The sequence below is a fragment of the Mycteria americana genome, chromosome 1, assembly GCF_035582795.1.
Source record: "Mycteria americana isolate JAX WOST 10 ecotype Jacksonville Zoo and Gardens chromosome 1, USCA_MyAme_1.0, whole genome shotgun sequence".
In the NCBI taxonomy this organism is placed as follows: domain Eukaryota; kingdom Metazoa; phylum Chordata; class Aves; order Ciconiiformes; family Ciconiidae; genus Mycteria; species Mycteria americana.
Genome location: NC_134365.1, coordinates 31023509 through 31038988, shown reverse-complemented (window position 1 = coordinate 31038988; position 15480 = coordinate 31023509). Strand labels below are relative to the sequence as shown.

The 15480-nt window shown below is 36.0% G+C and overlaps 1 protein-coding gene across 4 annotated transcripts in view; it reads right to left on the bottom strand.

Moving 5' to 3' along the window:
- The window catches only part of IMMP2L (inner mitochondrial membrane peptidase subunit 2), a 496621-nt gene that overhangs the window by 417698 nt on the left and 63443 nt on the right, over nucleotides 1-15480 (bottom strand). The window lies entirely within an intron of this gene.

Genomic DNA, 15480 nt, shown 5'->3' with positions numbered 1-15480 from the left:
CAAAAAAATTGGACAATTAAAAGTTAAATTGATTATTTATTTGCTATTCAACTCCTCCCAAGGCTTTCTGTTTGTCTGATAGGCTTTTAACAAGTGTTAATTACCTTTCTCCTGATAGAGTCACTTCCCATTTTGTTCCTGGCTTTCTTAGCCTAGCCTAGTGCAGCCTATCCTTGCCTAGCCTTAGTAATTAGAAATCATTTACCCTGATCTGGTACTTCAGCCAGGACACGAACCCAATATGTATTTCTCATAGAAAAATGGTAAGAAAATCATTAGGTGTAAGTATACTTAAGTTTAAACTCTGTATACAAACATTTTCATGGTACGGGTCTTATGGTAGAAATATTAGGTTAACAGCAGTTTCATATACATTCATATTTGCATTGTCCCCTTGTAGTTTTCCAAGCCGTAAAACTCAAGGTATTTTAGAATCGTAGACTGATACTGGTTGGAAAGGACATCAGGAGGTCTCTGCTCAAAGTAGGCTCAGCCAGAAAGGCCAGGTCGTTCAGGGCTTTATGCAGTAGGGAACTTCCAAGGATGGAGACTGCACAACCTCTCTGGGTAACCTGTTCCAACGCTCCGCTGTCCTACTGATGAAATACATTTCCTGTTTCTGTATTTTCAGGTCAGCATAGCCTGTTTCACTTCTCCCAAGAAAAGCTACTTGTCTTAATTCTAATGAATCTCAGATTCCCTTAATAAACCTCAGTTCCTGGAGCTCTCTCTCAGTCATGTGTATAAATTAATTTCCCAAATTTGCAGCAGTTGATTATCTTGGCAGAGCCTCCTACTAAGCCTACCCTGAGGTAGAACATAATACAGTGTCTGGGCCCTCTGAGGTTTACCTAAGGTTCCTACTAGCTCCTTGCATTTGCTATTGATTTATTTTGCAGATACCCCATATAGCTTTTTGAGAAAGAAACAATTAATAACTCAGCAGCATTAAGAAAAAGAAAAGAACAAAAACAACAACAACAAAAAACCAACAGAAAATCCACCTCGATTTACCCTACTAGAAAATTCTCACAATGGTAATTGTGACTACTGCAAAAAAAGTTTTCTTCTTAGCTACTTTAAGAGAGACCCATCTTCATGTAGCACTTCTACAAGTTTTGATGCCTTTCTATAATTGAACTATGACAAGTTTAAGAGAGAGAGGACTGGAAGCATAATGCTTTCAGTAGCTTTCACCTTTGAACTGCTACTGCAAACTCAGCTAACGTGAATGGTTAAGCATACTAGTGTGAACAGATGCTTTTTGAATAAGAGGGCTAAATTAACTGAATTTTGGTATAGAACCTACAGATAATATGATATGCACTTGAATAAACCTATTTTAAAATGTTCTGCATTAAAGTAAGGGATAAAATAACGTCTTAATAAGGCATAAGATGTCCACCTAGCAAATAACAGAAATGGAAAACATACCAAGTATAGCACATCATGCATTTGTTAAAATAATGTGAAAAGACACTAGAAAATGACTAAATTCTGAGGCTTAGCATATATTAACTTCATAGAACACTGAAAATTACTAAAAATGTTTAAAATTTGTGAAAAATTGATCTGTGACAAATAAGTTCTACATATTTTTTAACTCTGCCCTGCACAGAGACTACTTGGGGCACTTTGAAGAAGCTCTGACATTGGATTGCAGTATCTTCAGTGAATTCTTCCATTCATTCCAGCGAAAACTGACACAGCACAAAGCATCATTTCCCAGTAACCAACAATACAGAACTATCTATCCATAATTGACAGTGAAATTCAGTCATCCATATCGAATTGTGATGACCATAAATGCCATTAAAAACTTCCTAATTCATGTAGCTTCTAACCATGTTTAATTGCAACATTAGAACAGTAAAATGCATTCAGTTTGGATTGCAGAACATGAAAAAACCAACTTGGCTGGTTAAGCCCATGTTCTCAAAGCATGTTCTTCAACTTCACTTTATCTGTGAGAGAGTTAAACTGTTTGGTACCTGTGCTGGTTTTGGCTGGGATAGAGTTAATTTTCTTCATAATAGCTAGTACAGATTTGTGCTGGAAACAGTGCTGATAATACAGGGATGCTTTTGTTATTGCTGAGCAGTGCTTACACAGAGTCAAGGCCTTTTCTGCTCCTCACCCCACCCCACCAGCGAGGAGGCTGGGGGTGCACAAGAAGCTGGGAGGGGACACAACTGGGACAGCTGACCCCAACTGACCACAGGGATATCCCACACCATATAACATCATGCTCAGCATATAAAGCTGGGGGAAGAAGAAGGAAGGGGGGACGTTCAGAGTGATGGCGTTTGTCTTCCCAAGTAACCGTTACATGTGATGGAGCCCTGCTTTCCTGGAGATGGCTGAACACCTGCCTGCCCATGGGAAGTAGTGAATCAAGTCCTTGTTTTGCTTTGCTTGCGTGCGTGGCTTTTGCTTTACTTATTAAACTGTCTTTATCTCAACCCACGAGTTTTCTCACTTTTACTCTTCCAATTTTCTCCCTCATCCCACTGGGGGAGAGTGAGAAAGAGCGGCTGCGTAGTGCTTAGTTGCCGCCTGGGGTTAAACCATGACAGTATCAGAGGCTCATTTGTATACTTGCACTAGAAAATTTAAATCAATTGGCATAATCAAGTCCTACCAAGTGTTTGCCACCAAGATGAATTACGTCTTTTCTTTTAGTTTACCCTTGAGCTATTGTGATGAATAAACTAAACACAGTAGTGCTAAATAAAATTTAGAGTTCTGACAGAGAACCTTAAACTATTCCACTGAATTAGGAATGACCTTAAATGCAACTTATAAAGCCATCATACATCAGCATAGCAACTGTTTTATTAGGATTGATTTAGCTTCAATATGTATCTTAAATGTATAAACACTTGTATATTTTATGTGAAGAGTGTCTTATAGGTAGCATTAAGTAGTTGTGCCATGTCTAGCCCAAATCCTCTCTCAGACTGTGATTAGTACCAGGCATTCAGAAAAAAAGGGTGAGAAATCTCAGATGAATTCTATCTGCTTATCACTGTAGATGGTTTCAACACTTTGTACTATTTTGAATCTTTATAAATTCTTATCTTTATTTCAGTGCTGTTTGTCCTAATGTTTTTATATATGGCTGCCAAATATATATATATATATTAATAAAGATACATAGTGTATCCCAACTTTGGTAATAAAAGGAATGAAAGTTTAAATTAGTATTGTTATACTCACTGTCATCAACAGTTTCATACAGGGTATTTTAACGAAATGCTTTTTGAGAGAGATGAAGTGCATGAGATACTTGGCCCTTTCTTGCATACCCAGATTATTTAAATAATCTACCTCATCTTTTTTTTCACCAGACAACATTATTTTTCAACTCTTATTTTTCCAGATGTCTTGAAATTTCAAAGCAAGATAGTCACTTTACCCTTTACCTTCCCATTACCTTGGCACAGAGAGCAGAAATGTTCCTAATGAAAATGACGAGTATCCACTGCAAATTGTAAAAGGCATGTAAAATGTCTTCTATTTCCCAAAGAAAATATCATGGCCACTAGGAATTTATGCTGATTGTTATTGGCCATGAGACAGGGTGCTTAGACATGATTCAAGAGAAAGAGAAGCTAAGTGCATGGGCTCTTCAGTTCACGAACGTAAAAAAAGAATTTTATCTTCACGAAAGACTGAAAAAAACCTTAAGTGACACAAGGCAAAAAAAAGAATTATTGCCAAAAAAATAAAAGCAGGTTTTCTGACAAGGGACGTTTCAAAAACGGAATGCAACATGATACTAAAGTGGAAATCAAATTCAGTAAGTCTAAACTAAAAACTATACTGAGAGCAGAAACCTTGACATTTCAGTGGGAGACATACATTTCAAAGGATCAAATTGTTCTTATAAATTGAAGATAAAAGAGCAAATTAAATAAGTCAGCTGGAAGAAATCCATAAGATAGTAAAGTTCAAAATATCAGAAATAGAGTTTCCAACTTTCCTGAAATGAATAGTTTACAGAAAGCATTAAAGATTCTGTATGAATTTTGTTAGTGCACTTTTCATTTCTGTGTTAATAATAGGGGAAAAAATGAATATTTTTACAGCTCATTTTATCATTAATTTTTTAATATTCTGTAAATCATAGAAACTCAAAGAGGAAAGGGTTTCTAATTGAGAAATATAGTAATCTGATGTTTTTAATGGAAAAAATCTTTCAAAAACTTTATCGGAAACATAAATCAAGGTGGAAATTTCTAGCTAATGATTCACATGAACCATGTCTAAACTGCACAATGTATTCTCTAGAAGAAAGATTAAATGCTAATCCAAGTTAATTGGATGGGAAAATAAGAACGAGCAACATTTTTGGAAGATAATCCATTGCATTTCTTGTAACCAATATCAACAAATCTTCAGCAAGAAATCCAGTATCAACTATACCAAAACCTTTTGTCAGCAGACTTAACCAATGCCTAGCAGAGCTATGTCTTAAAATTCAAACCTAAAAGAATACATCAAGGTGAAGATTTCACTACAAAATTAAAATCACTTCCCGTTGCGTTGGAAAAGCCTATACAGAAACACATCTGCTTATAATGCCTAGGACGCGCACAGGAAACTCCACATTCTCTGCAAGTGCCTAACCTCCTACACTCATACATACACACATGTATGTATATATGCATGTCAAGTGCCAAATGTCTACTCTATTTGAAACGCAGCAGACTCGTACTGGGATTTCAAGGGCAGACTAAACTAACATTACCCCACATTGCATCAAATGAAGAAAGCATTCTCCTCACCCTGCAGCTCCTTGCCTTTACCTTTTTCTCCTTCAAAACCTCATTCCAACTGTGACAGAGCATTTGTAGAGCTCCTCAAAGAACTGAATTATGGAATTGATCTGGTTTACAATGTTCTTAGAAAACAAACAAACAACAACAACAACAAAACCCCAAATAAACAGAACAAAACATTCCAAATGGCTGCCAGTTATCCAGTTCATTGATATGATTTACTGGACAGTTACATGTACAGTGAGCCAAGCAAGGAGGATGCCTCTTGCAGCTGCAGTGTTGACTGTTTAGGAAACTGCAGTGTTATACGTACGTACAGAGCTCCCACACATGCAAGAGAGCTAAAACTTCTGGAAAGTACTGATCTGCTGCACAGGTATGAAGCGAGTGACTATCATGTGCTACCAGTGCCTGCTTCACTCACCATATCCTACATAAATACAGAAAGTTCTTAAAACTCCAGTCTGCAAACTGTTGCAGCTGCGTATGGGAAAACCAGACATACAGAAGTCTAAATAGACTAAAAAATAAAGAGAAATTGATTCTGAACAAAAAAGTTTGAAGGTAAGTGTATGAATTTTTAAGAGATTTTAACTAAAAAAATGTTCTAGATGTTTTTTTTTTTTCAAAATTATTCCATCCATTTTTATACAAGAAAACACTAGCAACAATGCAAATTAAGGAGGTATTAAAGAGGTACCAAATTTTATTGGTATCGGATGGTATGGATCCCTTGCAGGAAAAGTGAGAAAACTGAAAGCTATGTAGAAGTTTTCTCCACTCTCAACATATCAAAGCAAGAAAAAAAAAAGGGTGAAGTTTTTACTAAGAGTTAGCTCACTCAAAATCCTGGTTAACCCTGGAACACTGTTTTGAACACAAAGATTCTGTCAGATTAACAAATTTTAGAAGCACATCCCAGAGAACCACATAATTCAACCATCATTCAACAGTCCTTATATTTGATATAATTCCCATTCCTTGTGCACTTCACATTCTGAAGCAATATTCCTTTCATTGATGTTGAGCTCAACAGATAGAAACGAAAATCGTTTGACTAAGTAACCACAGATGTTCTCTCTTCGGCTTGTTGACTGGTCATTTTGGATTACAACTGCATAAACAGAAAGCGTTATAGAAAACTCAAACAATCCCTCTTGAAACAAAGCTGTCAAAGTACTTTAAGTTGGCTGCTTTTAAAATACCACAATAAGAGCAGAAGCTTCAATGTCCTCTCTCAAACACAAATTCAATTACATACCTACATGACTTTTCAACAAAAGAATAATGATGTTTGGCACAGGCCTTTTTTGAGAGAAAGACCAAGACACTTCAGTTCAGAGTTCAGAAAGTTGAATTCAGGTTTTCACATGTAAGCATCCATCTGCTTTCTAGCCTCTACTGGTGGTCTTGACTAGATCTCCACCATACATCACAGGACTTTAAACACTTAACTTCTTACATACCTACAAGTAGGTACTTACATTTAACCATCAGTCTCCCAATAGAATTCTAATCTTTAACTACTGAGCAAAACCAGGTTTTACCTAAGCTAGAAACGATTGCCAGCAGAGAACAGACTTTTTTTAAAGGTAAAAAATATGCAGTAACAAAATATTGCAGCTATATTTTCTACTGTATTCTGGCACCAGTGGTAACTCTGAGATAAAATCCTTAAAAGGAAGATACTTGAGGATCTTGCTGAAGTTACCCTAGGAATTTCATAAGATGTACAAAATGGACTACCACCAGAAAAGTCTGATTTGTCTAACTGTGTTTATTAGTTCTCTTGACTCTCATTGTCACTGTTACAGTACAACAGCCACTTCAGTGAGTTCATCTGAATGATTAAATCAACACAGCATGGAAATTAGAGAGGCCTAGGGACCAGTTCCTGAAGCAACATGCATAACAATTTTACTTTAGCAGCAGATACAATTAAAAATATTGCAAGAACAAGTATCGAGAATATAAAGAAACAAACCCATGCAATTATAGAAGCTGACATTTGTCTCATAGTGACACAGATGACTATATTAAAAAAACACATTTGAGGAAAGCTTTATATGAAGGTAGGCCATTTCTACCTATTTTTGTACTGTACTTTGCCTAAATAGACTTATAATTAGTCTTCTGAAAAAACACCTACATTTCTCTCCTATATTCCCGCATCCTATTCCTCCTTAATTCAATTATCCCCTTAAATTTGTGTCACTTTAAAAGGGTGTTGCCAATGAAAGTATAAAAACACTGTAATGTATCTTGTGGTATCTTTGCCGTACACTCAGCTCGGAAAGCTCATGCATCACTTCTCTAAAGCCCATGTTTGCTTTCTCATGAAGAATTTATGTTCTAAAAATATCCTCCAAGATATCTTGCTCTATTAATACGTTTCCACTTCTTACAAGAAAATAAGCAAACTGTTTTGCTAACTAGGAGCTCTGTCTTACTTTCAGACTAAGGAAATGGTGTTAACTATTTTTAGGTTTTTCACCCAATAATCTTAATTGCACAAATATGAAAGTTTAACGTTGACAATATCCAAACTGCTGGGTCAAATCCCAAGAAGGCTATAAGAAGTTTCTCTTAACGTTAATAGAAGACAATAAAAAGTTTAAACAGCTGACAGATTGGGTCAAAATTAATGCAGGCATCAACATGAGATATTTGTAGCATTCTTACACAGACAAGTCAACAGCCAAACTATTGCACTAATAATGAAGGAAAAAACTTTGATATTTTAGAGTGTGCAGTTCATATAAACTTTCATACAGTAGACTGCATATATCCCAGCACTAGTCTCTCCTACACTGGTTCTTCTCGACCTCCATGATTCTTATCAATACATAGGAGCAACAATATACAGCCTGAAGGCTTGAACAATAAAAGGAAGGTGGGTGGGCTCTGGAGAATATCTTCCATATCATGGACAGCCTGAAAACAAGACCTGATGTTTATCAATTATAGTGATTTTAATCCCACAGGAATAGAAGGTATTTTCTAAGAAACAAAGGTCATAATATTATGAAAAATAGTCAACACTCTCCCTCACTCTTGAGCAGATACAGTTGCAGATTGCTTCATAATTGTCCAGCTTTCAACCTGCAAATGACGGCAGAAGCCTAATGGGCTTTCTATTCATTTTTTGGACTAAGCACATAGTCCCCATCAAGCCCTTTTCCTTAGGAAAAAACTGACTCTGCAGTCCTCAGAGGAAGAAACAACCAAAAAAGTCTGCCTTAGCAGATTCCTGTGAAAGGGTTCTTGAAAAGAAAGATAGCAGAGACAGAAGATACAGCAGCTAACCTAGGAGTTTGTTGTAACAGCTCAACATGGAAAATTCCAATAAGGGAGTGAAGAGGGAAGCTGAAGGACAGAAGAAAAAAACTTACATCTTCCATATTACTCAGAAATCTAAGTTGTTAGAAATGAATTAAAGCCTTTTTCTAGCAACTGCTAGTCTTTTCTAAAATCGGTACTGTTGATTCCCGTTCTCTGTCTATGTGTACGTGTGTGTGTATCTGTATCTCTCTCTCTCTCTCAATGGAGGCTCAGAGACTGGAAAGTCTGAGCAGGAGCACCCCTCCTCCCTATGCCCCTCTTAAATGAGGCATAAGATCTGGACATTTATACACTCTTGCTAAAAACTCTCAAAAGACAACCATCACCTTTGAAAGTATCAAAATGTTTGGAAGCTGCAATCTGAGAATCAAACACTGCTTGAATTAATAAGCTTCCAAACATGGCTGTCATGTCAGCAGAACAGTCCGACTGCCCCAAGATGGTCAAGTTTTTGGTTAGAACAACGGGCAAGGAGAGTTTAGTAGCCAAACTCTCTTTCTTATCCTACCCAGGCGTGCAGCAGAAGAGCAAAGTCCCCTTCCTAAAGCCTTCCCCCTCTTACATTCCCTGATAGCAGAACTGAGATACTCCTCTCTGAAGCCACCACTATCATAAACAATTTTCAAAAAAGGGCAAAAGCAGAAGAACAACTGCTGGAGTGGGATTCTGATAACAATGATTTATTGTTATCAGTGTGCAAATCCACAGAAAGGAGTACTCTGGATGAAACAAACTGAACCAATATGTCTGGTTTAATTGGCAACACCTTGTAAAATGGAATATGCAGACAGCCCAACGCCATTTTAAGGTTGAAGAGGTTCAATGTAATATGAGTTCTGATGCCACAGAAAGGAAACACTGATATATATCTCTTAAACTTTAAGCCAAAAAAAAAAAAGATAATTTGAGACTATGGTAGCTTTAAAAACAATTCAACAGAAGAGTACTGTTTTAGTGAACTAAGCTAAAGTTACAAACTTGTAAGTGAACAAAATTAGTAGCTTTTTAAGGAAATAATGTGTATTCATCTCTAAATAAGAAGCAATGCTTTAATAAGTAAAATATTTAATCTACTGGAAAGATTTCTATGCTTATTATTTTCAGCAATCCTATATAATACTGTGTTATTCTGTACACTTTGAAGGTTAACACTTACCTTTCCCGTAAAGCTACTCATTTCACACTACACTACAGATACTACTGGATTTCATGGACCTTAATAGCCAGTCCTAATATAAAGGTAACAGAAGGACATGTACAAGATTGAAGGGAGACAGTCAGGCAATACAGAACTGACACATCGTGTTCTAAACTGTGACTTGTAAGTCCAAATGAAGACTCAACTACTTGAATACTTTTGCAAATACAAGCGATTTGCCTGAAGTTCCTAACTCCTTTATTGAAAAATAATGGAAAATAAAGAAAATAATATGAACAGAAATCTATGGGCAAAAGATGAGTGAAAGACACTTATTTCAACTATGAGGTGTGGGGATTTTTTTGGGGGAGAGGAAGAATAGCACACTAGGCTAGTATCAGGATTAAAGGGAAAATTATCAATGGACCTAAATCTGAACTAAAGCATGGAATTGAAAGAATTATTAATAAAAATGCAGAATAGACAGAAGCATGCAACATATATGCTCCTCTGCAGAACAGCTATTGATGCATATCTGTCTAGATGCAAGACAGCTGAAGTCATCTAAAATATTTATTACCTAACATTTAAAATGGAAGCTATTTTGCTTCCTATAGTTCTCATGCCACTGAAAAATGAGCCACTGTGCTTTGTGAGCTTTAGGAATCTAAATTGGGGATAACCACAGAGGTAGGAAAAAACAAAATCAGCTCGTGTCACAGATGGTGACACAGAAGTGATTAAAAGCAACACTTCCGAAACTCTAGCCACTTATGCAAAACAGTTTTTTTTAACTATATGAATAACTGAGTTGGAGAAACACATATGATCTTAGACAAGAAAGCACATGAAATTGAGGGGTCAGTGAGGAGAATGCTTGAAAACAAATTCAAACCCAAGAAACAAGATTACAGACCATGAAAACAAAACGCAAAAATACCTCTAGACATAAAATCTAAGACAAGTTTTAAGAGTCGAAATGTAGTCAAAAGACAGAAAATGGATGCCACCTGCAGAGTATTCTGCTCTTTCTGATGGTCTTTCTGAAACTATCTGAAAACATGAAGCAGGAAACACAGAAAGCATGCAAGATTTCTGACCCTACACAGTGGGACCCTACCCTTCTGACCCCCACAGTGGGACCAATATAAGATACTAGTGAAACACTTAAGAAGGCAGTATGCTAAGTAAAATACAGTGAAGGGAATGACAGGTTTCATCTGCTCAAATTCAAGGCACTGGATAGATGTGTTACTGAAAAATGAGTGTCATACATTTTTCAAGTGTGGGACACTCTGCAGACAAAAATTATTTAATATTCTATGAAATGATCTGAGGTGTCATATACCTGATGAGTAAAGGGTAAGATAAGGATTTCTAGGGCATAAAATTTTATTAGTCTGCTTTGGTGTTCCTAATTCAAATGAGCTTTTTGAAAAGTACATGCATATAACAAATCTAGACAGAGAGTCATGTATACTTTCCTCCCACCTGTTTAATACTCCTCTGTATAAAGCCAAGGCATAGCCTTACATACTAATTACCAAGTCTTCTCTACGTACACTATAGAGATAGTTAGAGTATGCAATGAAAGCCTTAATAGAAACTCTGCATTTGGCTTACTCACAACATATCACCAAGAAACAATCTGTGTAATGGGAGGATCGTAGTCATTGCCTTCTCCCATCAACGTAAGTTCCATTCTCATACAGCTCCACTAATCTTTTTCCCCTATTTTGCCTTCTCACCTTCTATTTTTATTGTCCATCTGCTTCTCCCTTCCCTTGCATAAGTCCCCATCTTACTCCTTAGCAGTAACATGTGTGGCAGAAACAGATCTTATAGGCCACTATGAAGATATTAAGCCATTCCAGCACACAACAGCAATCAATACTGCAGTAGAAGCAGAATACTGCACAAAATACAAAGATTACTGAACACAGAAATATTGACAGAAACCAGGACTCAGCATAACAATGAACCTCCTGCAGCCTTGTTTCATTTTGCCCATTTTTATTATTATATTATTTGGATTTATTGGGAATATAAAGTCTGCAGATACCACTGGACTGACTATTAATGCTGCAAAATTATTAATGGATTAATTTTTATGGAAATGTATGCATTCTCTCATTCCTTGATCTTCCCAGCTGTTACATAAGGAAGCAAAATATCAACTATCTGGAAGAGGAAGGGGGGGGGTATATATAAAAACATAATATAAGCTTAAAATAAAGCAAGAAAAAAAATAATCTGACTCTGCCCCTTTCCCTCACTTCTCTGCCCAATGGTTCTATAGTTTGAATAGACCTGACCCATTGCACAAAACCCAAACCAATGTATCAATAAAACCTACCAAAGATTGTGCACTATGAAACAGAAAGGACGTTTTGCCAACCTGTTAACCCAATCAGCTAGTACTTAAACAGGCTAAATACTTAATCATTGAAGAAAGTAAGTAACACAGAAATAGGTGATCTGTTTACTATTACAGTTGTTTGTAAATGGGTATTTAACTCAAGTCTGTGCAAATATAATGGACAATAAAGTTGATCACATAAAATCAAAAAGTCTGTTGTAGTAATACCGCCAGATTCAACTATTTCTGTGATTCATTCACAGCAAATTTTTGTCTTCAACACTAACTAAAAACACTGTAAACTGGCATGAAGTCACCTGGTTTCTTTAAAATTCTCATCCCTGCTCTTAAAAATCAAATGAGGGCTTAAAACATTTCTGATTCTATTCTCCCTCTACTAATCCCTCCTTAGCTTTAATTACTTACATTCTACATAGTAATGTTATTCCTGCAAACAGTCAAGCCTACTTAAAGTTACTGTTCTAGAAATAACCTAAGGAAACTTATACTGCTGCCTGATTTTTCAGTATGTGAAAAAGTATTTCTTTTTATCATTTATTAGTTCCATATACTTATGCTATAAGTCTCTGGAAAGAGGCGAATGTACTACTTCTGCAGTATTGTTAAGTCATATGTTAGCACTGTGTTTGCCACAGTGGAATCTGCTCCTTTTCCAGGCTGAAAGGCTTTTGCTGTTTTCCCCCTCTCTCTTTCAAGAACCTCTAATTCAGTGTGAAGCTATGATCCAGGAGAGATGCTCATTTTCCTTTACTTTACCACACACTGGCAATTCAAATGTTTCTTCCTTGTTGATTTCTACACATAATAAGGCACACAAGTCCCTTAAAGTTAATGTGTTATTCTCACATCTTGGTGAAATCTTCTAAAATACCTAATCTATTTTACGTATGATTGTCTTTATGGGATTTGCATACAACTGCCTACATACAGCTCACTCCTATTTTCAGACTGATAATAGAATTCATTATTTTGTTAACAAAAACTTATACACAGTGCAATCATTATCCCTCAGAATAACTTACAGTTATTCACTATATGTTTGCTTATATGGTAGCCTACATGTCAAATTCATCATGCTTAACTTCAGCTATCTAAAAGATAGGTTTGTCTAATCTAATCTAATCATCCAAATCCTCCATCCAATTCATTATGACAGACATGCATGAAAAGAAAACAATTCATCCCATCTATATCAGAAGTCTTTTAAAATGGGATAAGCTGCTCACTCTGGGTGCCTCCTTGCCCTGTTAATTATAAAGGAAGTCTAGGTGACTTTTTTATTAAAAATCTCAAACAGATACATTTAAATAAGATATAATCCAGCCATTACAAGGCAACAGGAGTATTTCTGATAGTACAGTTACATCACCTCCTCAGAATGACACAGACCAAGCAGACAAAGGGTATTTGCTGTCAGCAGAGCTGAATTCAGACTAAGAGTTGTCTGCGCAGCACCTTTGGCTGGTTTGCTGTTCTTCTACCATGACCCAGCACAGCTACGCTGCCAAAACTCCATACGACAAGCTTGGCCTGGAATGCAACTATAAGAAAGTTGAGTCAATAAGTTAATAAACATATTAGTTGAATATTATAAAAGTTCACAGCTAAGTATGATTGCTGAGATGTAAAAGAATCCTGCTGGACATTAGTGCTTATTCTGCTCATTCATCATTTATAATCTTTAAATGAGAACTAGAAGTGCAGTTCACAGCAAACATTAAAAAGTGTTCTAAGAAATATACTGAAGTACACAGCAGTGTGTGCTGGAACAAACTGGGTTTTAGACCTGTATACAAACATCATCTCCTGGGTCTGGGTAGTGCAGTGGGATGGTAGCAAAAAACAGCACAAGTAAATTTTCTTGTGAATGTAAACAACTCACTTTGTAAAGCCAGACCTTTGATTCTGAAGTCAAAGCAAGGAGAGCAGATTCCGATGTTGGCTTAACCACTTGTTCATGTTTTCACATGTTAGAAGTTTTGTCCTTACCAAATGCACTTAGAATAAAAATCATAACATTCAGGCCTTTTAGAAAGAAACTAATCTGTCCAAACCAAAATAGCAGGAACAACAAAAGGTTTATTTAAAGCTAATACTTATCAGGCAAACATAGGATGAAAAGACAGTAATAAACTTATGCTCTGCTATGCCTACTGGACTCATAAATACTGCTTTTTCTTGCCTCCTCTCAAGTCTGTGATCAAAAGACAGAACACTTTTGGCGATGATATATTTAAGATTAAAGAAGAAAAACAAAAGAGGCCTGGAACAAAATAAAATTGTTGCTGTGTAGTCAGTATCATCATTTTTATTAAAACTTTTCTTTTTAAGGAATATATGTTCCCGACTGGAAAATAAAGGTCCAGAAGAAAGTAAAATATTTTGGAAAGGCATTCTGAATGAAAATACACCTATAACGACTATATGCAACACTCAAGCCATGTTAGTGCCATACTGTATCAAGTCTTGAAAAAGCCTGCTTTGCTCACCTCACATTAAGATGACAAACTACTGAGTGTTTAACTTTCCATGCCTCTTGTAAACATTTATTCATTTTATTACAGAAACACACTTTTTCTGTGTTTTTGAACTTCTGCTTTCTGCTGTTTACAAACAGTTATAAATAGTTTGAGTTAGAGGAATTAGAAATATTTCCAACATGTATGCCATTTCCAGAAAGACAGTATGAACACCCGATTCATTCCACTGGTTCATACACAATGGTTTAGATAATTTGTTTTACATAGACTTGTTTCTCACATCTCATATATAAATCAAGAACAGCTTTAAAGTATATAAATTCTAGAATGGATTTATTAACCTTGTTTTGATAACTAACTTTCTTAAAGCAGGCCTAAAAAAGCCTATACTGCTAAGAACTTAATTAAAAGATGTATACTGAAAATTCAGATTTTTCTCAGTAGAAATGATAACAACTTGCTCTTTCTGTGGCCAAAGAATTTATACAATTTGTGCTTTGGTACCATTAGGAGTTATATACATGCCTCAAATATTAATGAAGATTAAAAACTTTCCCTCTTTTTCTGTCAGCTACACTAATAGATCTTAGATTTACGAATAATGTAAGATGAAGTGAATAAAATATTAAAAGAGTTTCCTCCTTAACAGTGACAAAAGCTGTAGGTTGAGTTGAGATTAAGATGCATCAAGACATGTAAAACATTTGAACAAGGACTGGTATTAATATATAAATGTATTCTTCACGTCCAATGTGAAATACTTTAAGCCAATTAAGCAGCAGAGACCCAGTTAATATATGTAGTTGATTTTTAAATTTGTATACTATTTATCTGAATTACTCTAGCTATCCACAGTTATGCAGTTGAACACAAGCAGTTTTGTACATTTGCAGTCACCATACAGCCTAAACATTTTGGTTTTCACTTCATTTTATTACACTGCTCCAGGCAAGCAGATTTCCATTAAGCAACAAAGATTATGTCGTTTTAAAATTATTTCTAAAAGCAAAGAATTCGAGATGACATCTGCCATGTCTTCTGTTGGAAGATAATCTTAACCATGAAATCTGACAATGAAGATTCACCCTGCCCCATATATTGAGTAGTAACAAAAAGCTATCAACCAGCAATCAGCATGCACTTCTGCCCTGTTTCAACTCTCCAGGTTAACCAAGGGGAACTACCATCATTAACAAGAGCAGGACTTAAGTCTCTATTGTTAAAAATCGGTTTTGATCTTAGATAATGATGCAGTTCTTTTGGATGGAAGAGCAAGGCAATGAGTTAAGATCAAAGAAAATTGGTCTGGAAAAGAGAGGGATGATCCAGTCGAGCCTTCTTGCACTGAGGTGGAAC